Source organism: Bombus impatiens, unplaced genomic scaffold (assembly GCF_000188095.3).
Source record: "Bombus impatiens unplaced genomic scaffold, BIMP_2.2 scf_1117, whole genome shotgun sequence".
Taxonomy (NCBI): Eukaryota; Metazoa; Arthropoda; class Insecta; order Hymenoptera; family Apidae; genus Bombus; species Bombus impatiens.
This window is the reverse complement of record NT_177536.1, coordinates 273352-300873: the sequence shown is the minus strand read 5'-3', so window position 1 is coordinate 300873 and position 27522 is coordinate 273352. Positions and strand designations below refer to the sequence as shown.

Sequence of the window (27522 nt, the reverse complement as noted above, 5' to 3'; positions counted from 1 at the left end):
CGACCCAATGAAATATTTAAAAAGAATAGTGTTTTGAAAAATACTTGACCTAAATATTTTTTGTTTGTAATCATCCCCTCCCCATTTTTTTAGGGATGAAAATAATTTTTGAGAATCGCAAATGTATTTTTTAGAATATCTCGGAAACCATTAGAGTAATGGAAAAGGTTAATCTGTCTTTAAAAAATAACACTGGTTCCAATCATGTCACAGACCATACAGACAACGCGTAAAAGTTTGAAGATTAAATTGAAAGATTAAAACTTTCAATTTATCCTATTACAAGAAAAATTATTACGCGATTTAAAAAAGTAAAAGGTTGTCCTGATATCTCGAACAAATCGAAGAATAAATTTAATCGTGGCTGGAGTGCAAATGTTCCTCGTGTACAGTCTCCAAATATCTCTGCAAATATCTCTGAAAATATGAAAATTGAAAAAAGAGAAAGGGTCACTTCACCGAGCTTGTTTACAGTCAGAGAGTCGACCTCCTGTAGGAAATTGATCCTGAATGAATTTTAATACCGTAGTTGCACTCGTCGAGTTCGACTACTTCACTCTGCCCTTCGCTTTCCACGTTATGTTCCATGAATGAATCTCAAACTCGATATTCATGCGTTGTCGGTGTTCGCCGCAAATAAATGACGTATACGCGACAAGAATCACCAGTCGATTTACAGCCGTGGAATTCGTCGTTCGTGACCACGAAACATCGACTATGGATCGATTGAAGAACTTACATCAAAAGGTTGGTGGCGGGTTTATCGTGGCGCAATTAATTTTCGTCGACTGGCAGTTAGCGCGCGCAATACATCGTTAGATCGTGACACGGCAAAGAACAAAAGCGTAGAACGATACGTAGTCGTTGTTGAAATTTCGAATGAGTGGGGGAAAAAGAAAAATGGAAAACGGTTAGGGAAAGACAAGAAAATGGATCGTTTATTAGTCTCATTTTCCGAAGCAAACGTTCGATTTTCTCTGTTCTTAGTGAAACGTTGCAAAGTGACCCCTTTTCCTATTCTGTTGCGCAGGATGTGATACAGGAGGCAGCACGGGAAGCTAATAAACGAGGAATGGTAGCTGGAGGACTCGCATTAAATACGCGTGCGACTTTCAAAGGCGGCGTAATTAAAATGGCGAAACTGCTCTTGATCAATTTAGCTGGCCCATTCTTTGACGCCGTCCCAACTGGAACGCAATTTGTTCGCGTTGAAAGAAGGCCTCCCACCATTAGAGCCGCCTTCCAACTAGACTTCTGATTCTACTGAAACACTTTAACACACATTAATCGACAATTTCGACCTACGTCTGCCGTGATTGATTCCGTTTTGCCCTTTGGATAGTGTTTCTTGTGCGATTTTACGGCCGCAGGCAAATTGGAGTTTAGACGAGCTGTTACAGCCTCGAAATATCGTTGGATTCAACGATCGTGACTCAAGTTTACAATGTTTGTTCGTATCCGTCGAAACAACGTTTGTTGGCACTCAAGAAACTTGGCGCGCAGACACCCACAAGTGATAATGGTCGTTTATGATCAGACGCACGTAGACAGCGTTCCACTGGTAGAAAAATATTCATCCGCGTTCTATTTTTTATATCTCGTTCAATATCAGAACCTTTCCAATAAAATTGATACATCGGCTTAGTCTTTGTTCACGTAACACATGTTAGTGAATAAATACCGGAAACTTTGAACAATTGGTTAAAATATCTCTTTGTGTTTGGTTGTACGCTATATCATCAAAGTACAAAAAACGAATAGTGTTTGTTAAATTGAATCGACTTGGATACTTTGTGCAGAGATTGTAATAAAATCGTAAAGGTTTCTTTGTCGTTGGCTTAGGAAGCTGGTTGAACGATTTCAGAAAGCATCATCCAGCGAACATGAAGAGAATGCGGTGTTTACGTGGGCCAAACATGCGTGCATCGAGCTGAAGCGGTTAGTGTGCTAAACGATCGTCTGCTTCAAAGAGAGGCGACCCAAGTGGCTCGGTAGCCGCAAGTGGTGCTTGCTCTATTATGTTTTTGCCAATATATCGATCGTCGATGGTTCAAAGATTAAACTACTATATAGGAGTGCGGCGTGTTGCATATTATAAATCCACCTAGTCAGTGTAATACTTGGAATGGGACTACTTGAGCGTATTATCAATATTGAAAGAGAATCTACTGCGTAATACCACGCTAAATATTTCATCGTATAAATCACGCGGGAGATAACATTTTCGTATTATTAAAGCTGTATAAATCATCGGAGGAGGGATCGATGAATCTTTAACGATAGAGGCGAAATTCGGTCACGATCTTGGTTAATTTGATTTTATGTCATAACCAATGCGGAAATAAATAATTGAAGAACCATATACGATAGAATATTAATTAATCGGCCAATCGACGCTTTATACATACGCATGGGCGTATCTCAATTATCCGGCCATATAATTACACATGGAAACAGTCAGAACAATTTAGCCAGGTGAACCTTTATCAATTTATCGACCTACCTTATTATTCTAACGAACAGAACGTCATAAATACAGTATCTATAAATAAGATATAATCGAAGGAGAGAAAGAGAGAGAGAGAGAGAGAGAGAGAGAGAAATGATTTAATATAATGATTCATTTAATATAAAAAAACTCTATTTATATTATCTGGTGGAATCAAGTGGCAAAAAATTGTTTCATCCAATTTTCATATTATGGAATTTTGTAGAGCAACGACGCACGTTTTTCACAGTGATCGTGAAATCTGGTGAGAAAATACGTACATATATTCATCTCGGGATCTGCGCAAGGGCTGAGCCCCGGTCATACCTTTCAGCGTATGTAAATATAACCGCGCGCCCCTCTATTTGCATACCACGGATTCTGCTGGAAAACCATTCCTCGATCGGCGGCCGATCAAAAATCGTCTGCTCGAGCATTTTGAATATGTAATTCCTGGTAAATCTTTTACGCCCGCGCGACACACAGCATATTCGCGTGTCCTCTTTTGTCTTTATTCTTCCCCATTTTTCTTTTTTGAATCCGGACGCGCGATCGTCAAATATCCGACGACGCCGCTGGCGATTTTGCTCGTGTCCATAACTTTTCGTCGATGTCGTTTTAATGGCAACGCCGTAGGGCAAAATATCGTATTTATACGGAAAATCGGAAACTCTGGGGATTATCTGAGAATTGCATCGCCAAACGTTGAAATTGATATTTGTTTCCAGTAAAATATATATGTACAGGCGAATATATAAATAGATATATGTAAATATTTCTGAAAATTTAACCGAAATTATTCTCCGCTGATGTATTTTATATTAGGAAACAGTAGAAAGAATATACTTCGCACAAATTACGAAAATAGAAATAATTTTACTTCTGCGTTTATCGCTGAATAAAAAGCAAGGTTATGGTATTTTTCCTTATCAAACCCAATTTATCATTGAAAGCTTATATCGTAATATAACTCGTGGCTTTATAAATTTGATTTAATGCAAGTTAAAATCATTTCCAATGTTCGATATTGTTATTTTACCCAGAATTATATTATTCACTTTTGATAATATAATGCTTTGAAACCTTTATCTCAAGCTTAATATAATAAAATCAGATTAAATTTCACGGTTTCGGCAAATTTCAACTCAAAGTCAGTACTATCGTACGATAGCGTTGAAATATTCCTCGATACTCCCTATATCCTAACAATTCTGTCAAAATCGATTCGAATGAAAAATCATCCGCGGTATCCTGTCAAAATACGACTTATCTGTCCCTGCCAGTGGTTCTTATTTCAAGAGCTATAAAAAACGAAAGGTCTCGCCGGATGATCACCGATGAGAGGTGTATCTGGTGTTCCCGCGAGTCATCATCGACCTCGGGAAATAATTCGTTTTTCACTGTTATCTGCTCGACCGGTGGCTAGGGAATTGAAATCCACCGAAGTAAATTGGTTTCGCTTGGATCCGTTTTAATTCCGGTTTATACGGGTTGCGATGTCGCTTGAGGTCTGGTATCAATAATCGAGACGCGAGCTAATGCGGGTAAAGCGCTTTCGCGGCTGACGGATTCGGATCGGAGAACGGTTACCACGGTTTTGTAAAACGGAAACTCGGAGCAAAACGCGATAAATCGCGCAACCTGGTTCGCCCGGGCTTCGTATCGCGCGTTCCGCGGCCGCACTCCAAATGAATAAATTTCCACGCGACAAAAGTGCTCTCCCGCGTACCCTCGATCGATCGCCAGATTTAACGGGTGCCACGGCGCCGTTCGCAATGAACAATCGAGCCCCGGTAACAACCAGGCCCTTTTCTTCTCCCGATAAATTTAACGGGGCCGTTTAATTCGAGGAGAATCGTTTCGTGCACCAAATTTGCCTCCGATCGTGTGGAAATCGTAAATGACAGAGGTTGTCAGTGATTTAATTCTTGCCGAACGGAGGCTGGATCATTGTTGTCACGGATGTCGAATATTTTATTTTATTTGGAGCTTTCCGAAGTTATACATGACAATTGAATTTGCTTGAAACATAAATCGTTCGTGTAGTTTAATAGAATAATAACGTAGATGTATTTTAGATAGAAACAAATGTGAAATATTTGCATGAGTCAGAACCGAACCAATTTCCGCTATGCAAAGGACGAAGTATAGTTTTGGCACACTTACTCACACGATTAAGAATTAGGTATTTATAAATGAAACTATTCTTGACGATTAATATACACTATTTTATTCACTTTAATACATCTTTAAATAATGAATCTGTTAATATCCTTAAAATACTTTTTTCGATATCTTCAACCAAATGTGTAATATAACATATTTAGGGTTAATCGAGAAGTATTTTCTTTGAAAGATTACTTTTATGCTCGCTTAGGCTGATGTTTGTAGAAATTGCGTAATCCAGTTTAGAAGATTAACGTGATTATTTTAGTTGTGTGAGAACTGATTTTTGTTTCACGGTGGACTGAAACGGAATATGACTAGGATATTTTAGTTTAAGCGTGCAGACGTAATTGGAAGGGTAGAGACACGTTTTACGTCTACGTAAATATCCTCCGGTAAAGTGGAAATTACGAAGATAATCTTCGTTGTATCAAGCATTACGCTAAGCCGATTCCAGTGAGCTGATTAATGATCTTTTAACAGGTACCTCTAATTGCTACTTGCTGCGCACATATTTCGCCGCGACGTTTTAATCCGTAGATCATGAAACTGTCGTAACATAAATTACACTTAATTCGTGAAATAATGGACAATTTAATTATCAATGCAAAACGATGAAGAAAACGGACGGAAATTTAATAACAACCGTTATTTCTCGTAATCGTAGTCGTAGATACGTAGCCGTGTCTCGCTATATTTCTAATGAAATTTCGATATATTTTATATGGTACGTACAATATACGCATAAAAGTGTTCGAACACTTTCGCGAGCCTCTATGCAGGCGATAATGTACACATTCCTCCAATGCTTTCATGAACTCACTAAAAATCTCTAGACTACGCTTAATTCCACCAATAACGGAGACTCGTAAAATGGCGACATGGTACAATTAAAAGCAGCATAATACCGCAATTTATTTTATCGTCACCGTTTTGATGTATGAATAGAAGCAACGCGGCACTGCTGCTTGCCATTGCGTAGTCTGGCAATCATTCAGCCACCATTTTCATGCGGCGCTCGTATCGGAAACCACCGGAATGATACTCACCGTAACACTGGCATAAAATTATCGGTACACGTATAAACATCGTAATTCCTGCGCGACCACAAGGCAGCCGGTCGTAGACGCGCGATGGCCGCGCTTATATTTTACTCGAACGAAAATTAACGAGCCGTGGAGTAAATAAGCACTTTGCTTACGATGCATAGCCGATGTTGCACGAGTCTCGGGTCATAAAACCCATAAGCCGTAGTCCGCATGGCGGACGTAACCGTGAAAATTCCTCCAACACATATGCAGGACCTCTTACCCTGGTCTATCTTGTATGGACGACAGGGTACCACGATACACGTGTATCACGATCCTTGTATTTTCACGAATCTACGATCACATCCTTTTTTTTTTTGTCCGTTGTTTCGAATATCCACAAACGCATACACATGCGTATGGAAACGAGTAATGCGGGAGGCTTGTTTGCTGGGAAAATCGGGATTTTTGAGAGCTTCGTAAAGTTTAATCCATTAACCCTTCAACAGCCGGGCGATTTTCATATGTAGCGATTTTCTGTACAAAAACGCGACCGATTTTCGATCTTTTATTCGTAATTTAGAGATCATTTCATATTTCATGTACCTAATTCATGTCTATGATCCACTGTTCTACTATGAAATGTATTTAATAGTATAATAAATGGAGTAATACCTATCAAACTCTGTATTAATATAACGTATGCACTTAACGCGTCTCGATAAAGGACAGTTTATCAAATCAAAATACTGTGTAGAAAACGAACCCTGTAACATATAGGAATGAACGTAGCTTTGCTATTTGGTCGGCGTGCTTATTGAAAGGTCGATAGTGCTGACTGTTTCGATGTTGCTAATTTTCCTTCGCATACTCTGCATAACCGCTATTATTATTCAAACATTCATAGAATGGTGGGGCTCAGACATGAAACAAATTCCAAGCGCACACACGGTTCGGTTTTGACTTGTTGGTAAATATTTGAATCGACCAGACATCCTAAAATCGACTCACGGCGCGTATGCAACATCTGCTTGAAATTCTCTGTTGAATTGTAATTGAAAACCACACGTGGAAAACACGACGAGTTCGCTCAAAGTTCTAGAGATGTATTATTGGCTAACAGTATATTAAACTTTAAAACTATTCTCTGCAGAACTGTAATTGTTGGCGCGCATAAACACGATCGCGTCTGTCTTCGGTTCGATCATTTGATATAGCGTTAACGGTTCCATATTTCGAAGTCCTGGAATTAATGATGAAAAATGGATTATGTCTGGTTTAATATCCGTGCTGGCAACTAAGGTGACCGTAAAGTCGTTCTATCGGCACATAATAATAAATCACGCTCGCGTTAGCGTTTGTACACCGTTTACAACCATGCAGGATGAAATAAGTTTCTAGAAAATAAGGTTCGGCCGTGGCAATTTCCTTGGGCGAGGAGAAAAGGAGAAAGCTCTCTACAGCTGAGACCCTCCATTTCGGCGGTCGAAGTCACTTGATTTATCGAATGGGCAGCAGCAGGGCGAACGATACGTTATTAACCGTTGACGAGCTACGAAATGTGGGCCACAGAGCGTTCGAGGTTCATCAGGAGGCTAACGGTTATGAAAAATGCCAATACGATCGTTCCTCTCGGAAAACCCTACCTTCTCGTTTATCGGCGAATTTCGTTTAACCGCCGGATATCGTATTTATCTTTGTACGTTCGATTGTCGATCCTCCATCATTCCCACGATTGCTGAATTTGATTTGTTCCATGAATACTTCGGGAAAGGGTGGCTGGCAGAGTTTTCGAGAGTGTAGGCGACGAACGCGGATTACACCGCAATATAGCTCGCGTGAAAATTGAAATTCAGCGATGTAACCCGAGCGAGGGGAACACGTCTCGAGAGTGAAATTTCTCCTTAGTGGTGGAAACTTAATTTTGAATATTCACCGGAGTAATATGACTCGCGAGTAAACCCTTTATTCCAGACATTTCCACGAAATGCGCTCTTCAGATCGCTGTCATTTTGATTTTGATGCATCTTACGTATTTTCGATCTCGACGTTACCTCCGAAACTTTCATTTATGTGAAATGGAAGTTCGAAAAGTGTTTCATCCTATCCTTCTCCAGGAATCTAGAATTTCTCAGTTTCTGTTTTAATCTTATTCCTGGTATTTTCATACGTGTCCAGATTTTTTAATTTCTTCGTCCTACGACGTACTAGATTTTGTTTCAAACAGCTGTTATTGTTAGCGAGGTTTATAAAGATTACTCGCATTTCTGGCAACTGTCAACCTACGTGTACAGCTTCAGCTTGCAGTTTTGATTTGTTCAAGATTTCGAATATATCTGAGTAAATCGAAGCGTTTGCGATAATATGACGCGTATTCAAGCGATGGTTCGTGGAACGCGAACAAACGCGTGTAAGCTTCATGCCCTTTTTAAATCGTCGATATACGGGGATTTCCATTGCGACATTTCATGCGTCGCTCATACGTCAACGTCGCTATCTCGTTAACTGTCGAAAGGACGAATTCGATACGACGCGACGTTATAAATATAGATTTACAGAATCACCTCTTCTAACGCTATAGACATGATTTAAAGCATTCTATATTCAAAATTACAAATTGATGAATGTTTGATTTCTGAGAATCAAAGTATACAATTTTCTTCAAAATATTTAGTGTTTATTAGATCAGACACGACATTCTAAATACTTATTTTATCGTTGGCACAAAAATCTCCTTACTACAAAAGATTCGTTGACTGATAATGGAATATGAGCGAGTGCGTTGTTGCGATGTATTATTTTCAAGCAAGCAATTACTTATCTGGGTCCTTCTGCACAGATTTACGAGTCACAAATTACCAGTAGTAATAAATTTTCTTGCGTAACAGCAACACGTTGGATAATAAATCAAACAAGATTTTACAATCTACAAATCATATAACTACCCTATTTAACATAAAAGTGTAAAATTATGAGAAAGAAGTCTGTAACCTACAACTTTTAGCTTGTCAATTCACTGATATTACTGGTAAATTATTGTGCAGAAGGGTTTTAATGACTCCATATCAACAAAACCAATTAAACCGAATATATATTATATATAACATAAATACTTGAATAAAATCCGTTGATCCACAATGATTCATTCATTTTCCATTGGAGCTACGAATTTGAGTTACGAAGTTAGCTCAGATCGCGTATAGAAACGTAGTAAACCAAGATTCGATATTCGAAGTATAAAAATTCTCGCATAGTTTCACACGAAATAAACCGCAGCGTATTCAATATCGTGCTACTTTACACAAAAACCTTTCACTTCATTTTCTCGAGCAGGAGCTATTTCAAAAAATCAAAAACCCATCGCGCCACGGTAGCATCGCGTTCTTAGCGTTGCCAGTACACCGTAAAACAACAATTTCAAACGTTATTCCTTCCAAGCCGCGCACCTTGCTCGATTTAAGTTCACGACTTGCAACCCTCAAGAACCGACCCTCCAAATATCGCACCTTTTCACTCGTAGAACAACGCGCGGAGAGCAGAACCTCTCACACCGAGCCGAAACTGTTTACGACAGCAACGGTGCGCGCGTTTAGGCATCTATTTGCAAAGAGAGCGCGGCGCGGCGCAACGGGGCGACGATAAACCGTATCCGAGACAGCCAGCAGCCGAGTGGAAATAAAGAGGCGGTTGGAGACGAACTTTATCCTAAGAATAGCAAGTGCTCGTTACTCCTATTTCCTACGAGCTGTACCTTCGCACTAGCATTCTCCTTTTCTTTGTTTCTTCCTCTTTTATCTGTGCAACCCTATAGATCGCGTTTTAGGTTTTAGCATCGTGTAGTATGTTAGTCGTCGAGGACCTTGATCGTCGTCAGTTTCTTCGATATTCAACACGCTAATATAAGGATAAAATTGCAGATAATTGCACGAAATTTTGTAACCCTATGAATTCAGGATAAGATAGGACTATTTCAGTAAAACTATAAGCAACTTGATATGCAATTCTTGGAATCTGATTGTAAATCGTTGTATGATTTATATTTGAAGACTGCAAAGGAAGAGCATGATATTGTCAAAGTTTAATTTTTTTCAAAATTGTCCTTTTATTTGTTTTCGATGCTCCTTGGTTCACTTTCTTTCGTAAGAAAGAAATTAATAATATCAGTTTAGTTTATTGTATTATGTTTAACTTAATACCTTTTGGATATTCATGACACTGACGAAAACATATATCTAATCCCAAAAACAAATGAAAAGATCTTAAAAGATTTTAACGTGAAATTGGCCAGTAACATATTGAATTTTATAGTTAGTCTTTCATAAAAGACAAGAAATATGAATCGTTATATTTTTCATTTGTACCCGAAATTCCATTTTCTCTTCGTGTCAGATGCTAGTGGTATCTGATGAGGTATAACAAGTTCAACTATTCTGTACGAAGTTCAAAGTTGTATTTTACAATATATTGTATCTTACTTAACTCAGATAACTCAACAGATTGTTGCTCTAATATTATTGCGTCAATCGAAGGCACTTGGTTCTCGAAACAGGTTGTAGAACTTGTGTATGAGTTTAACGAGCGATGTTATCATCGTCTGTTGTATAGGAAATCGCGTCGGTGGAATTTGTCCGTCTGCTTCGATCGCTAACGGTAGTTTTATTCTAATTGACGAGCATGGATGACGATGTTGCAAGCTCATAGATGGTTCAGGATGGGAAACGGATGCGTTTCGATGCGTAACGAGCGCGGGAGACTATTGAACGAGACGGTTCGTCGCTCGTCGCGCCAATAAAATCTTATCATTCCGGAACATTGTGTTCAGAATTACGAGACACGAGGTTCGATTCACCGAATTCGGTGACCCCGTCTTTATTTCACCAACTCCTTCGAAGCGTGTCGCGCAACTACCCCAGGTTGTTTGCCAATGGAGTGATTCGGGTTTCCAGAGAAGTTTAGGATGGACTGAGCGTGGCTTGCGACACATTGCGATGAAATCGTAGCACCACTGTTTTCGATTCTGGCTCTGGGGTTTGTTTAAGTAGATTGGTTTGCTTCCTTTTTCTTTGGCGAGTTTCTGAAACAGAGCCCAGTTAAAATTATTTGAAGTTGCAGCGATAAAATAGGTTAGGTTTTTTAATTAACGTTTCTACTCGCGAGTTTCTATATATGCGAACAGAATGAAAGGTAGAGGCACGATATATTTCAATAGCTTCGGTTAAAGAAACGAGATCTAATTTAATAAAAGGAGAACACTTTGGAGAGAACGGTTTCAATTCCGAAACTGTAATATATTACACCAAAAAACACGGCAACCTATTCGAACGAATTAGAGTAAAGCTCGTGTTTCCTGAAATTCACGTAGCTTTCTAGGAAGATATTTGGCAGATGCGAGTTACCTCTTCAAATTACGACTTGCAATTCTACATGCTCTAGTTGCACCGATGTAAACTCACCCCCAAGTCTTTTTCAACAATGTAACTCGATATTGCTTTCTACTTTTACATCGACGTTACTTCAAAATTATCTGAAAATGCCATATGTAAGAAATTTACAAAAAAGAGCACAAGAAACTGAACCAATTCTAAGTATGATCAATATACGCGCTGTTACTGATATACAGTGACAAGCAAAAGTGTAAACACACTCCGCTGATTTTATGTAAAAGGCGATACCACGACCAATTTTTCAAGTGATCGGTAAAAATTAGGTAACAGTTACTACGAGCTACGCCTGATTAACGAAATGTAATAGTTCATTTTCATTAACATTAATAATGTACAGAATATTTTATAATAATTGTGTTTTGAAACAATGTTTATAGTTTTGCACGTTTCGTCAGAAACGTTTATAATAGCATGTAAATGTCAGAGAAACGAAACGTCAATAAGCACTGATTGTCCACTGTTTCGCAGTCAACTGTCCCACACCATTGTTAGATTACTTTTCAGTTTGATATGCTTAATCCAAGAAGGTATAATGCGAAAGAACATTATTTGACCATTCTACAAAGTAATTTACCTTCTGTAGTTAATTCTATTGGATATAATGAACGTGAAGTAGTATTTCAACAAGACGGGGATCTTAAGCATACTGCAAAAATAGTTAAAACCTGGCTAGAAAATCAAAATTTTTCTGTGATGAACTGGCCAGCACAAAGTCCGGATATGAATCCAATCGGAAATTTGTGGTCCATTTTGAAAAGAAGCCTGGCAAAATATAATAATCCATCTTTAGGTGTTCATGAATTATGGGAAAGAATACAACAGAAAAGGTACAATATTGAACCACAAATAATTAATAATTTAATTCACTGTATGCTTCGTAGATTAAAAGCATTAAAAAAAAGTAAAGGAAGGTGGACGAAATACTAGATTCAAACCTTAATTCGACGAGTATAATTAAAGTGCAAAAATTTAAACATGGTTTGAAATGTCCATTTTTATAAAATTTTCTGTACATTATTAATGTTAATGAAAATGAATTATTACATTCCGTTAATCAGACGCAGCTTGTAGTTACCTAATCTTTACCGATCACTTGAAAAATTAGTCGTATTATCGCCTTTTACATAAAATCAGCGGAGTGTGTTTACACTTTTGCTCGTCACTGTATATGTCGCGGCATTTTGATTATTTTAAACTTAATTGCTAGACTTCGAGCGATAATTTAAGAAAATATTTAAGAAACAAATGAAACAGACAGCAAGGAGGATAAAATAAACACTGTTAATTAAACTAAAGGCGTCTCATATAGTTGTATTTAAAAGACAAAAACAATGCGAAAAACGCGAAATATTTCGCCATGTCTTGAAAAGTGGAAAAACATGCTAGACAGGATAATCTTAACTAAGGACGGTAACGAACGTTCGAGTCTCAGAAATTACTTTCCATTTAAAGGAAAGTCTGGTAGCCATTTAACGATAGGCACTCGTACCGATACGAGTACAATTGAACCGTCCAACCATCGCATTAAATTTACAGTACAAAGGACTGAGATCTCGAGACTTTTCACGTTAACACGTCCAGTTAATTCTCAAAAGTTTCCCTCGTGGCCTGCTCGAGCAACGAAAGTTCCAGGCGAATGGAAAGAAACGCGATGAAGGGGCGCAAAGTTTCGTGAGGCTGGAAGCTCGATACGAGTCGATCGAGCAGAAGTGACTGCGAGTGGGCCGATCCTCTGGCTGAATTATGTACTCTCATATGTGGGTCGAGCTGATATACGGCTCGCCCTTCTGAAACGTCATTCTCTTTTCATTGCTGGCCGTGCACGCTTCTCCTGCAAGTGGCACGGCTCTTACTGGCCAACCGATCCTAAAGCGGATCCTGCAACGATACTCTTAAATCACTATGTACAAACCATATCATGCGGTAAAGAATACTCGTGTACTTCTTGCGAACAATTTTATTTAACCCATTAAAGACCAAGAAATGATGGGTAAATGCACCTTAAGTGACTCAACTTAAGTAACTGTAAGTAAAGTCACTTGCGTACCACTTTATCAAGATATAAGCAATGTATTATAGTAATAGATACTTTTCAAAAATTACATACATCAAAGATACAAGAAAACTTTTCATAATTTAAAGAAAAATAGATTATCGTATATATAAATATCAATTCTTTTTGTGTTATAAATATTAGGTTGTCCGGAAAGTTTCTTATGAGAAAATGATAGTTATGAGGAAATGATAGACGCACAACGTTTTTTGTTTTATATTATTTTGTCGAATTACGTACGATCCATTTTATTCTGTTGACATAAACACCGCGACATTTCACAGACTTCGTTTCACGTTTGTATGAAGGTGCGCTGTTGTAAAAAGCACGTTTGCGAAAGAAAGACACTTTTCGGACAACCTAATATATCGATTTTTTACAATAGTATTGTATAATATTAACGAAGCAATACCTAGGCCATGTTTTCAGTAATGTTACGTTTATGCAACTTATATATATTATTTCACTGTAACGGTATTCTAATCTTTACCAATATCAATTCACAGTTTGAGCTTGTTACTTCTGATTATAACCTGGCCAATACCAATACCTGGCTGTATCAATAGCCAACAATCTGAGGTGGCGCCGTCTGGACACTCTAAAAGTTGAAATTTTTACATACGTTATTTAACAACGGTCCTGCGCATGAATTATAATGTTGCAACGTCGTAAAATACATAGTCAACGCGTTTCCGCTTTTATCGAGGCGATTTTTCGGCGCGTTTAATTTTTTCTTTTTTTTTTCATAATGCCGTATCGTTGATATACGACCGGTTCTCCAGTGGAGGCGCGATTTAAACGATCGTTATAAGAAAAGTGGCACACTCTTGAGTTTTTATTAGGAGGCATAATGTTAAGCGTGATGCTGAGGCACGAGCTTCGAGCTGACCGTTTATGGTCGTGAATACCGGTGCACGAGAACCACTTTGCTTCTATCGGTATTTCTTCGTGGAGCGATATCCTTTGCGTTGATGCTGTCGCGCTCTCTTCGAGTCGGGAGAGCCTGTAATTCACCAGCATGTTCGAATGCAAATTGCTTCAGCTCGAGATGACATTCTTCCGAGACGTTTGGGTTTCCATAAGTACATCGGCTTGTAATTTGTGGACTGGATGGAAGAGATTCGGAGTTAGGTAAATGGGATTGTTGATGACGTAGTTGTAGACTGTGTACTATAGAAAATTCGCATGGTTTACCGAAGATCGTAATAGAATCATCTTTTTTCGAGAAACATTGTTTGTAAGAGGAACGATTTTCAAACAGAGTGTTCCTTCTTGTTGACGGAGGAAACAAATATTCAGTTTCCGGTTAATTGGACCAACTATTTTTATGTGACGCTCAGTTAAATCCAATCTACTTTTTAAGTGAGTTTGTTGTTATCTACTTGTGTTTTAAATTATTAATATAAACATTTGCAAACTACTGTTATAAACTGTGACGTTTTCCCATTATCGATTTTTAATAACTTTCAATGACTTTCAATATTGTTCCAGTCCAAATCACAGTACTTTATTACTTGTTTATTATTTCAATTAATATTGAATTTTTCACCCCTGAAATGTCAAACAGATTGACAGTGTAGCTAGAAAACAAGCTGTAACTGAAAGTTACTTACAATTTCTATATGCACAAATATTTTTTGACCAACCAATTTCGAGCAAATTTCAAGTCGCAAATACTTTATAAATAGGATAAAGAAGATAGTTTCTATATGGGAAAAGGTGATAGAAAACAAAAGAGAATACATTGGTAATTAAAACGAGTATGATATTTCATCCTAATTTCATGTCAAACTTCTCATAAAGAAGGGACGAAACTAATGAAACGATCCAACGTCAAATACTAATAATAGTCGGATAATTCAGCACTCGCAGAGTACTGACTTTAAATTACGGTCTTTAGTCGCAAACGACAGACTGATTAATGGGAAACAAATTGAAGAGGGCTCCAGAAGTGGCGATGATGCGGCCCCGGAGTTAATATCAGGTTATCTAAAGTCGGCGACGGTTCGTTTGAACGAACGAGGAGACATCGGTTGCCGTGGTGGAAAACGCCTTGAGAATAACTTCCAACCTTTGTAATAGCACAGCCAGATAAGAATTAAATTGTTTCCGCGATAAGGGAGCGAGGAAACGGTTCGGAACTTGTCCGTGAGGCAATTCTGACGAAGTAAGCGATATGGAAACGAAATGAAGTTTAGGCATCGTAATATTATTTAGCCCTGGGCGTGTTTTCTTTGTGCAGACGGCGTGCGTTTCTTGCGCACGACGTTTCCCTCCTTTTACGTCGCTGAATTTATACGGAAAATAGAACGTCGAGGTTCTTGTCTCTTTCTCTCTCTTTCTCTCTCTTTCTCCCTCCTTCTTTCTCTCGCTCTCTTTCTTTCTCTCTCTCTCTCTCTCTCTCTCTCTCTCTCTCTCTTAGCCCTTCTTCAGCTCACTTGAATCGCTTCCGAGAAAATCGTTGAACGTTTTCACATTGCTACGACGCCTGAATTACCCAGACGAAGGAATTTGCTTGAGATTCTGATAGAATCACCTGCTCACTCACTGTCGCTTCGTAAATTTTCAAATTCCACAATATTAAAACAAAGATCTCAAGTTATGATTTCATTCTTGTATAATCATCATAGTTGAGAATAATAATAAAGTGCTTCCAAAAGTCTCGAATTATTTTCTTCTTTTCTTGTTGCTTTCATGATAATCGCTATTAACTTGATATTTTGTTTCTTTATTAGAAAACAATGCATGCGAAATTCATGCATATTTGGGCTGTTACTAAAGTCCCTAGAAAACTCGGATAATTCCAGACTTTCAACCAGGCACCGCGTAACGTACGCGTTTAGATCTTTTAATGGACATAGAGAGGCAAAAGTGGAGAAAAAAAGTTCGTACGTGTATCCGCATTCGTGAATGTTCAGCGACTTTTAAAACACACATTTCTTTCTTCGGCCGCAAAATGTGCTTCTCCGCTTTCAAAATGTCTAGCTAAATGCTCGTCAAATACGTTTCCCCGTCTAATTTTGCTAGAAACGTGAAAATTGTTCATTAACTCGATAAAATTTCATGTTTACACGACAAACAGCGACGAAAAATGCTTTTTAAAATACGTTAAAATACATTTGGTTTAAAACAAAGATTCTTAACCTTTCTAGGCTACGAATTTTTTCGTAGCCAGAGAGAAAATGGCTTTTTAGTACTTGTGAATAAGAGAGACACATTTTTGCAATTATATTCGCGAAGGAAACGTAATGCATAAAAAAATAAATGCACATTAAAAAAAATAAATTTATTTATTTGAGTAAATTAATGATCTTACGCATATGCAATATTGAGCATGAAAGGTGTATCTCAAATAAAGAATGAAAGCTTTTAATTTACGTTGTGTATCAAAGTCTTCTTATTGTTTTAATATTATGTATAATTGTATATAAGCCACACTTGTGACTAGAAATCTGTTTGAATAAATGAACGCGCTTGGCATTTTAATGGGGAATAGAACACGACATAGGTATATGTATTTAATTACTACTGCATAAATGATCAAAAGTAATAGTTACTAGAACTTAATAATTACTATTGACTTTCAATACAAGTTTATATACACACTGTCTTTAACAAAAATCAAATTAAAAAATAAAAATATTCCCTTTTTGATTAAAATTTCGCCCAGTAAATTTGTTACATTTATTACGAAAACATTGCTTCTTCCATGCACAAATGTATAATGTATTTCCATGCACGTGGACGTTACATTTGTACGTGACACTTAAAACGTGACGCTATCCTTGTAGCCATTTCTACTCGATGCAGAATAGTGACAGAAACTGGCTCATCATCCGATGAATTAGCTACGCTCTTCGTTATGTAACGAAATATGTTTCCCTATGTTATATAAATTGACGAAAATTCATTTTTACGGCTCAGCATTCCTTTCGTTAAAAAAGAACTGCAGAAAGTGTGGTTTACTTCCCCATTTCTCCGCCAGACATTACATCTTTCGAGTTTTCGTAGTTTCGCGAAAGATCGGTGTACTAGGAGAAGATCTTGCACGCGATGCAACATTTCGAGGAACATCGATTCGTTGCAGCATCCCAAGAGGAAATTAGTTTCATCTTCACCTCTTGTTCGTCTCTACCTTGAGTTTTTCATGGACGCGGCCGCCCTATCGGCAGGAATGGCGCAACAGTAGATAAAGCACGTCTTGGCGCGACAATGGCCGTTTCATTTAAGAAAGGACGCGTCCTCGCGTGTATCGATCCAACTGTGGCCGTGATGAAGAGCCGTGGCAGGTCTCGGGTCATTCGTCGAATCGACGTTAAACATAAATCCTGCTTAACGAAGCCATTTCTTCGCTAAACGCGATTGAATCACACACGAAGCGAGACTGTCTGTTATTGTCGCTCGAAAGGTCTTCATCGGCTGTAAGGGGGTAATCTCTTTGCTTTCGCGAGAATTGTAATAAGTCTTTTAAACAATCGGAAGGCTCGGAACATGAGTTACTCTTGCTTTTGCTCGTGTCTGTTTTTCTTGAGAAAACGAAAGAATTCTCCAGTGTCTTTAATTTCTGTTTAGTCTACTTACATTCCGAAATATATCCGAATACATTTTCTAGTCAGGTAATAGAGTTATGAAGTTTTTATTTATCACGTATATACGAAAAGAAAAATAAAATTCTTTAAAATAAAAAATAAGATAATTACCAAACGAAGTATAGGTGATTTTGAAAAACTGGAACAATTCGCTATTTGGTTCGTTTTCCTAGAAATTCTCCAATTATTCTATAAAACAACAATTTTCGAAATTACCAAACACATTTCCTACTTTCGTGGAACTTTTACAAATTCGAAAATTAGTATTCCGTATTCGAGAAGCGGTATCAAAGTCACATTTACGACTCGTCTGAGAAAACAATCCGCCACGTTTCTAGGCACAATAGTCAATTGCTCATCAAGTACGGTATAAGAAAGATTAGAGGATAATTTAGTGCTCGTCGCGAAGAGATGAAACACGTTCTCAAGAATGTTTGACATCCTACAGCGTTCTCGATCGTCTTCCTTATCCGTTCCTTGATATATCTTCCCCTACACGGAACGTATATCGTTCCGAGTGTCGTTCATTGAACTGCCAAATTAGCATAATTCCTCGTTTGGGATAAACGAAGACGATTCTCCAGGCGTTGGTTGCAACGGGGACACGAGAGGAACCTCTTAGTGATCGATTTAGGTTGGATCGAGGTCGCAAAAAGGAATAACCGAAAACGGCCAAGTCTTTCAACGCAAATACATCTTAGATACGGAGACACGGGAATTGGATGGAGCCAGTTACAACGAACGATACAATGAAACAGAATTGAGTTTATTCCTGTTAGTATATTTATTCGAGTGTGCGGAGAGATATCCGAGTTATAATTTTTTCTACGAGAAGCTCCTCTTGATAAGATATCGATGTTGACTATCCTCTGTGTATCGATGCAATTTCGCCGTGTTTCAGAAAATAGAGCACACGCTTCTCACGATAATAGGCAACAATGTAATCGTTTAATCCTCCAATGATGGTATTTGTCAGGCGTGGCGCGGAAATTGCAGCATTTATGAGCTGTTTCTTCTTCGATCGAGTGATTGTAATTGGAAAATTTTTCTCCTGTTTGATTTTGTAAGAAAGGTTTTGTTCGGATAGTAAACTCCTTTATAGGTTAGATATTACATTTGATGAATTGGATTTATGAATGTGCCAGAAGGATACAGAAATATCATATTAGATGAGAATATAGAGGACAGAATCAAAAGTAACGAAGTAAGCAAAGTTCACAATTAACCGATAATTAAATCTGATACATGAGGATGCATTCAAGGAGGATGCACAAGCGTATAACGCTGTTAACTTTGTCCACTAACTCAAATATTCAACGGTACATCGTAGCCAAATAGCTAAAATCTAATACAAAGTGGTTTATAGCACACGCAACTTACTATTCATGTAAAAAGTCAATAACGAAGCGACGAATAAAAATGAACGGAGCAGCACAAGCAGGATTTACAACGCTACTCCTGGTATCTGTTCAGCGAAGAAAACTGTTCTGCGCGCGTAACGCAGTGAATTAGTCGTAATTCAATTTTGGCCGCGCAACGATACAGCACGCGATTAATTATGCGCCATATTAAATCTGAAGCGATCTAATCGCCGGCCCGCCACTGCTAATTGCTATTATTTAATCAGAATTTACTCGTTGGCCAGCAAATGGCCGGCGGGAATAGCTCTAGTCGAAACTTTACAGCGATAGCCTGAAGTCCTTGCTTAGCGACAGTCTCCCTCTCTCTCTCTCTCTCTCTCTCTCTCTCTCTCTTTCATGCCGCATGTTACAAAATTATCGCGGTTTTACGTGTAAATTAGCATAAACCCCATCACGCATATACGTTTCGGAGTTACGAATGTTGCGGCCAGCAACGAAGTTATACTTGGGTCAATGAAAAGTCGCCAGATCGAACAATACTTATTTCTTGCTGTGCCAGAAATGGTAACCGAAGTAAGTGCCAAAAATGGAAATTTCGATATCTACCACTTTTAGAGATTTAAAGGGAATATAAAGGATAAAAACTATCTAGATGAATTTATTTATACATTATAGTTTTATCTTTATCGCGCTCAATTTAAATGACATCTATGATGATAACTGTCGTTGAGATAATCCGGGAAAATCCACTGAAGTATTTTAGTATCTGGAATTTTTTTCATCGTGTTCCGTATTTCCCATCTTTCCTCGTGTAGAGGAAACCATTTTCCAATTTTCTGAAATTTGCGTCGTTTATCATTCCAACAGCTCATTCGTTTACAAATGGTGTTACATCATACAAGATGACAGAAAGACATTATTTTATTCTCATAAAAGGTAAAAATATCAGTGAATATGCACACGTATTGCTGAGAAATAAGATTGTTGTTGGGAACACAGATTTGCTTATGCCTTTGCCCTGAAAGAAATGTCGAGCTCGTCAAGACTTCGTAAAACAAGAAACCTCAACGGGAAGAACAAGAAGGCAAGCAAAAGGCGGAACCAATCCGTTCGGTCAGGCATTTTGCAGCGGCGTACATTGTTCTGAGTCAACAGCGAGTCGAGTTTTAAAGGCGCGATACTGCGTGCATCAGATATCGCGAGGATACGCGAGTTTTTCAATCGAGCCACCGATCAGGATTCAATAGGGCAGAAGCTATAAATGTCTGGAACCACGTTCTCGTTCCCCCTTCCATTCTCTATTTTTCTCTTCCTTTCGTTTCTTCTCTCTATCCGCTCATAAAATGGACTACCCTATTAACCGCGCCGATATCCACTGGCCGGAAGCGATGGTGTTTTCGTGGTCGTATCGTTGACTATTATGTTACAGATATTTAAGGGATTTTATGAAGGTAGACGCCCGCGAAATATCGATCTATCGATAAAACGGTCTTCTCGGCTTCCCGCGGAAATCTGAGGAGAATAAGTAGAGTAGCGTGTCGTATCTTAACCGGGTTATCAAAGCCTGAACGAAGCGATGGCGCGACGAAATTTCGAGGTTACGATATCCGAAATCTCACAACGTGTCTTTCCGATCCGAAAGCAAGTTATAATTTTCATTATTTCCTTTTACTTCATTTCTTTTTTTTAACGTTTTAAACATTCGAGGATTTTTTATTGGAATATTATTTAGCGAACAGAGTAGCGTGTAAATAGAAATAGTACTTGTGTCCTAAGTAGCGTGTTTTTGAATCTGAGCGTGTATGTTGTGAGAATCTATTTCAATATTGCTTGAGTCAGACATCTGGTAAGAATCTAAGTATTCGAGATTTAGTAAAAATTCGAACTTGAGTTCTAAGTGATCGGCAATCATGTGCTAAAGATGGTTAGTTCGTTTTCTTAGATATCGCCTACGTTTTTTACTGATGGATTTGTGTTGATTAGTTTGAAGAGATATAATCATGAAGATGACAGTGAACGAATCCGTGTTTTACAACGACCAGGTTTGGACTTTTCTTGACCTTTTGTTTCATTTAGGATTACTAATATGTAATTTAAAGCTCTCAACAGAGTTCTATCGTAAACGAAAGTTACAAAGAGAAAAGACAGAAACGAGAAGAGGAAATGTACAAAGCATGGCCGTCACGCGGTGAATAAGAATTAAGGAGTACTCGTTTAAAAGCGAAGGGACTGGAAGGATCCGGAAGGATCCAGTAAACCGGGAGAATTCGTGGTGAAGACAAAAATCCGGAGGATAAAGTACGAAGGGGAAAAGGGAGAAAGGGAATCGTGGAGCTCTACAGTAGGTTGGTGTACACACAGACGGCCTAATCTTGAATAAGGAACGAATACGGAAGAAGAGTGGTCCGCTACGTACTGGAAAACTAAGTGGAACGGCGAGTCGACCAACAGACATACTGAAACACTCGAATGGATCCGACGGAGAGAAGCCTCCTGAGGATAAAGACATATATCGTTTCCGGCAGAAAGATTGTATCTTTCCCAGTTCGTTCTGCGCTCGAATAATACGTCGAGTAATAATTTCCCCTTCGTTCTACAAACGCTATTCTTTTCGTGAACGCCGTTCCAACTAAATTACATATTACAATTATTATTTGACACAATGAAGTTTATGCGACGGGACAAACGTGCTATGGGTATTCGAAGAGACTCTCAATTTATCGCGTAAGTACGCTCGTGGGGAAAGAAATTTAAAGAAAGCTTTCCTTCGTATCGACGATATTTGTGATGAAATTTTGGAACCATTTATGTAAGTATTTTCTGAATTATTTAGTAGTAAATTATATTTCTTTTCAACTCTTCTTTTATTCATGATACTGATGGAGATTTAGGGTTAGTATTTTTTATATAAGGAATAACGTACAAATTTTGTTTTGATTTATTAATCGAAATGACTACGTTCCCTTTGTGTCTTACATCTCTGTCAATTTGAAAAATTTGTTAATAAACAACAAAACAAATGTTTCAATGAATATTCCAGATGTCAAGAAAAAAGTTAAATGAAAAATTTATGAAATACGAGTACCTGCGATTTCATAAAAGCTATTCGAGCTATGGAAGCAAATAAATGTAGCTTTCTGAAACTAACAAAAATGTATAATATACCATGATTTACAGAATCGTGCAAATAATTAAAACTAAGTTTCACAACTTAGTATATTTTACTCTAAGAAAATAGAAGCCCACATTACTAAATACCAGATTGCCAATCTGACGATTGTCGATCATTGAATTTCCTAAGCAGAGAAGTCATTAAGTCTACATAGCGTTCAAATGTTATTTCCTACGTTTATTCTTTTTTATTTCTATCTGTATCTTAGTCAAGATTTTCCAAGTTAAGAATCAAGATAGGTATCCGATATTACTACGATCTGCTTTATAATTACTATCCGTATGTCGAACGTTTAAAGGGAAACTCGAGGAGTTAGATGCAGTTGGACTTCAGTTTAGGCAAAGGACAAAAGGGATGAAGGGTGTTTCTCAGGCTGCATACAGCTTGCCAACTGGCTTTGATACATTAACAAGCGATAATCCTATCAACTCGCAAAGCCGGGATGATACGAACTGGATTCAAGCAGGAAATACGTGGTCTTGCTGCGAGATATATCGTATTTCTTCCGAGGATATGTTGCAAAATACATATTTCAAGGTATCGCATTCGTTTCCTCAGCACGCGTAGGACGAACGATGATCTTGTGAATGCTGAAGCGCGTTTCCCTTACCTTATCTTTGGAAGTGTATTTTCTCCTTGATTCTGCCCAGCTTCCAGCGGCCACTAAGTAAAAAGGAATATTCGAAGAACGAGGAAAACTTTCTTCGTAAGTTTCCTTCCGTCTGTTTCTCTTTTCCCTCATCTTCTTCTTTTTGGAAAGACACCGACCACCCTTTATTCTTCGCGTTTATTTGTATAAAAGGACGACTCTTCCAGAACAGTGAAGAAAGTTCGTTTCGAAAATGGAGAATCGTGCGTACATTTCCAATGAACGAACATAACTTGGTTAGATAGAAACTCTCCAGGTGTTTCGTCCGAAAATAGATAAAAGGGAACACGTGAGATTTTCGTAGAAACCTATGCTTTTGTGGCGAAGCTTATAATCTAATTGTAAAAGAATCTTGTTCTTGGTAGCAGTTTTAGAATATTAGCGGCGCTAATTATTTGTATCTTTAGAATCTTTTAGTTCAATTTAGTTCAATTACAAAAAGAAGGTATCACATTTATTGGAAAAAGAAAAAGTTCCAATAAAATGATATAGATATTTTGTCGATAATATTAAAATGAGTATGTAGGTTAAATTTCTACGAGATGTTTTTAAAGATCCATTTCCTGGATTCTCATCTAATTTTTTCCCAGAAAGGATACCGTCAGCGGTAGAGATCCGTTTTACCCGTTAAAAATTATAATGAATACCCTACTTTACATATTTTACGTATTATTTATTTGGATATTTCACATATATAAATGTGTAAAAATCTACAAATTACGTTTGGTAGATAGGTTCATTCTTTAAAGTCCACTCGTTCTGAAATCACTGCAATACGTGCAAAGTTATTCTCCCTAATCATTTCGACAATGTCGCGAAAAATTATTTTGCTCGTGGCGCATTTGCGAACGGATTTCATGGTGATGCATTCGAAATGAACGCACAGGGAACACAGCGAAGCATGCAAACACATACCGTTGTCACCGATAGGAAGAGCTTTATTCGTCCGCTGCCTTTTGATCATTTATTCGATGGAAACCCACCTAATGTCCCCTGCAGGCTAGATTTTATACCACAAAAGGATCGACCAAGGGTTTCGTGGTTCCCTGTGGTACTTACGAACATCCTCTATCAATCGGAATCTCTGTAATCGGTCCGCAAAGTCAGCTTCCAAGTGGAACACAGACAACGACCACAGAGGAGAAAAAAGAAGTCGAATCTCAAAGCAATACCGGACAATGCTAGCGGCGTTTAAAGGTTAAAGTATGATACTCGGTATATTGAAATTCCAGATGCAATTTCATTGGATGGTCCGATCGGAACCGCGAATCCGTATATGCGAAAACCGTATAGAAATCCGGATGGTTTCGTATTAACGAAAAAGAAGGAATTCCACGTTCGTGTATTCTCTGTATTGTTCATTACCAACGAGGAGAAACATGAATAACAGAAAACTAAAACCACATACAGTAGCCATATTACAAAGAATATTGTGTGAAACACGTACAAAATTGTATGTGTAAGGTTCTAGGTCTAATACTTTTTAGTCTACGAAATACACCGCGTAAAAATCGTATTTAGAGTATAGGCATAATCGATGACTTCCTAAAATATTTGCCTCGAGAAATAATATTTTACTTAATTGTTAATAGCTTGTCAATACGTTAGAATTCCATTTATTCTGACATTCCTTTTTACTATTAAGTTTATTACTATTATTATATTATTAAGTAATATTCGTTTACTCTCAGTGTTTAGGTCTTCTGAGAAAAAATCCTACTAGAAATGCAGGAAATTGATCTCCTACAAATTTAGCTTATTCACAAAATATCGATAAATTCATTGGATTCCAATCTTTTCTTAACTTTTGCCATAAACATTCCAAACAACTTAATTTTCCTTAATACGACTAAGAAAGGCCGAGAATTGTATCGCGTGGACACTAAATACCCACGAAAGATTTGAAGAATTTTTCAACTGACTTCTCCTTTATTATAAAACGCAATGCTACGTTTCCTTAAACTGTTCTCAACAAAACCGATATATTCTATTTACAAATTGATCTTTGGTGCTGAGTTGAGGGTAAGTGGTTCAGGAAATATTTGCATGTCACCTTCGTTCGGTGCCTAATTCTTCTTCCCTTACTGCTTATTTCTTAATCTACGAATTTCAGTTTCAATTAATCTACGAAAAGAAGAACGTAGCAAAATAGTCTATCATTAATTGTAAATTACTATGACTGTCCTAGCTTCTTTTAAATCTTTCAAAGCGAATGAAAGAGCTTGCGTGGAATAAGGACAGAAGCCGCGGGAGAATTCAATGCTCTTTGCATGTACATAATTAAAGCGTACATGGCAAAGAGATCCGGTTGACAAAATCGTCTAAGATTAACGCGCTTAACGAGCCAGAAAATTGAAGAGGACCCGTTACGCGAGATTCAATCGTACGAATAAAATCGGAAAAAGAATAATAAATATAAATACGGAGTGACACCTTTAACGAGGAGCGAATCCAATTACAAAATATTACCTGTCACGACTAATTACGAGTGACTGGCGTTCGATAATCTGCTTCCTCGTAGTCGGCGCGGCGTAACGCTATCCCGTTATGAAACGTATTAAACACGATATACATTAACGTGATTATCTAAATACCTTGTTAATTAACGCTGCGCCGTTTCCTCGAAGAGGAAAGTATTCTTTTGCGGATGGTGAAAAATATAAAACATAAAATATCCTAGAGAAAATTAAAGTCGACATCAACTTGTGTTACGAAACGTATGGAGCAATGTAGTGTATAACATTGTTATTATGTAATTATTACGATAGTTATTTTCTTTCAAGTTTGAGAATATTTTTATGTTGATAAATATAATAATTTTATTGAAGATTTTTATATGAGCTTCTGAAAAGCCAAACTGATTGGCTTAATTAAATTTCTGAATGTCTCAATTTCATTAACCATGCAAATAATTAATTTCAAATGTCTCAAAAAAAAAAGAATAGTTTATTTCTGTAAATTTCATAGATTGGGTATATAATATACTGGTGACATGTATAGAAATGCATGTATGTGTATGTGTGTGTTTATACCGTATACTAGTCGGCGCAATATAGTACAACATACATATTAAGTCTACATGACGGATTTGTATGTTCCTACAATTTACACAAGATCTAAATTAAAGAGTCAAGCAGCTGAAAAGCGTATAATCTAAGATATATAACTCTACAGAGATAGCAATTACGTAAACGAAGAAAACAAAGTTTCCATCGTGAAGCAATTCGCTCTGGTAAACAGAATAAACTTTATCCTACACTTTGGTAATTTATTCGGAACTCCTGCGGCAATCAAAGTTGAAACTGATGACAAAGGAAACATTTATTTGGCAAATTAAAGACAGAAAGGGATCGATTAAATACGTTGGATAGGAAAGATCGTAACCGGAGCGATGTCTCGTTTGCCAAGCGCCATGGTGACCCTTTAAGTCGAAGATGGGAAGATGGGAGACAGGATATAGGGGAAAGTTTGTACGCTGGAAGTTTCGGGAGTTTGGCTGATTAATCGATAATGGCAACCGAGTGCGCTCCAACAGTTCAAGCTCTTTCTTACACGATTGTACGATACGAATGCGAACGATTTTCTTTATTTTACTACTCGTGTTATTACGCAACGTAATCTTTTAAGAGCATAAAAGTGCATTTTTGAAACTAGGGAAATAATATTTGGAATGTTCGTGATTTTATCCTTTCCGGTATTGCGATTTCAAACAAACTTTTATCGATTCCGAATATTTGCTCCTACTTACGTATATAGTTACTTGGAGAACAAACTACATATTTTGATTCTATGGCATGAATTAAGAATATTTCTGAAACACAGCGAACTTGATATTTGATAAATATCATGAAATCAATGCTTTCCAGAAAGCTGGAAATTCTCGATGTGAATTGAACACTTAGAATTTATATATCAATGCAGTTTTTCATGAATTAAATCTCAACTATTTTCTTTTATGTACAATACAGTAGAAGCTCGATTAACCGTGAAACTAATTTTGCTTATACGAGACATACGATACAATTGTTGTTTAGTTTCAAAACAGTATATTTCTCGTTCAAGACGCAGAATATACACGCAACAATTGTAAGTTTCAGTCGGCATTAAGATCTCGGTTAATCGATGCTTTATTGCGTACATTATAAGGCGAATTTTATTCGATAATATCAGAATGTACGCAAGTTAAAGATTTATATAACCAAACCGCTATATTCTTCACTACATTAATCTTAATAATCTTTTCACGTTCGACCATGTTAGTTTAAAATATTATTAACACAGATGTATTAATTTTTCTTAGAGTTGGTCCTAATTTTTACATCCACAAATATGTAGCAAATAGATCTTTAAGTTAAACTTTTGACCATCATTTCATTTTGAACATCAAATTGTTCTTCCGAGCCAACTAACAAAAATGTAATATCCCCGGATGATATTTCACAACCTGCTTTCCTCGAACAATCTTCTTAAACTAAATTTAAAATCACCCATTCTCAACACCCGCTCTTGAACTCTTCAACTTGTGTCATAATTCACATACTTGCAACATTACATTTTTCCAAAAGTAAACTC

General features: G+C 37.5%; 1 protein-coding gene and 1 long non-coding RNA gene across 6 annotated transcripts in view; both read left to right on the top strand.

The window, feature by feature from the left end:
- LOC100749773 (glutamate receptor ionotropic, kainate 2) overlaps positions 1-27522 on the top strand; it is a 292766-nt gene that overhangs the window by 122310 nt on the left and 142934 nt on the right. The gene's annotated exons all lie outside the window — the stretch shown is intronic.
- On the top strand, positions 12123-27243 carry LOC117152330. The gene is made up of 3 exons (XR_004462681.1): positions 12123-12296; positions 13464-13468; positions 27232-27243. It is a non-coding gene; the product is annotated as an uncharacterized LOC117152330 (long non-coding RNA).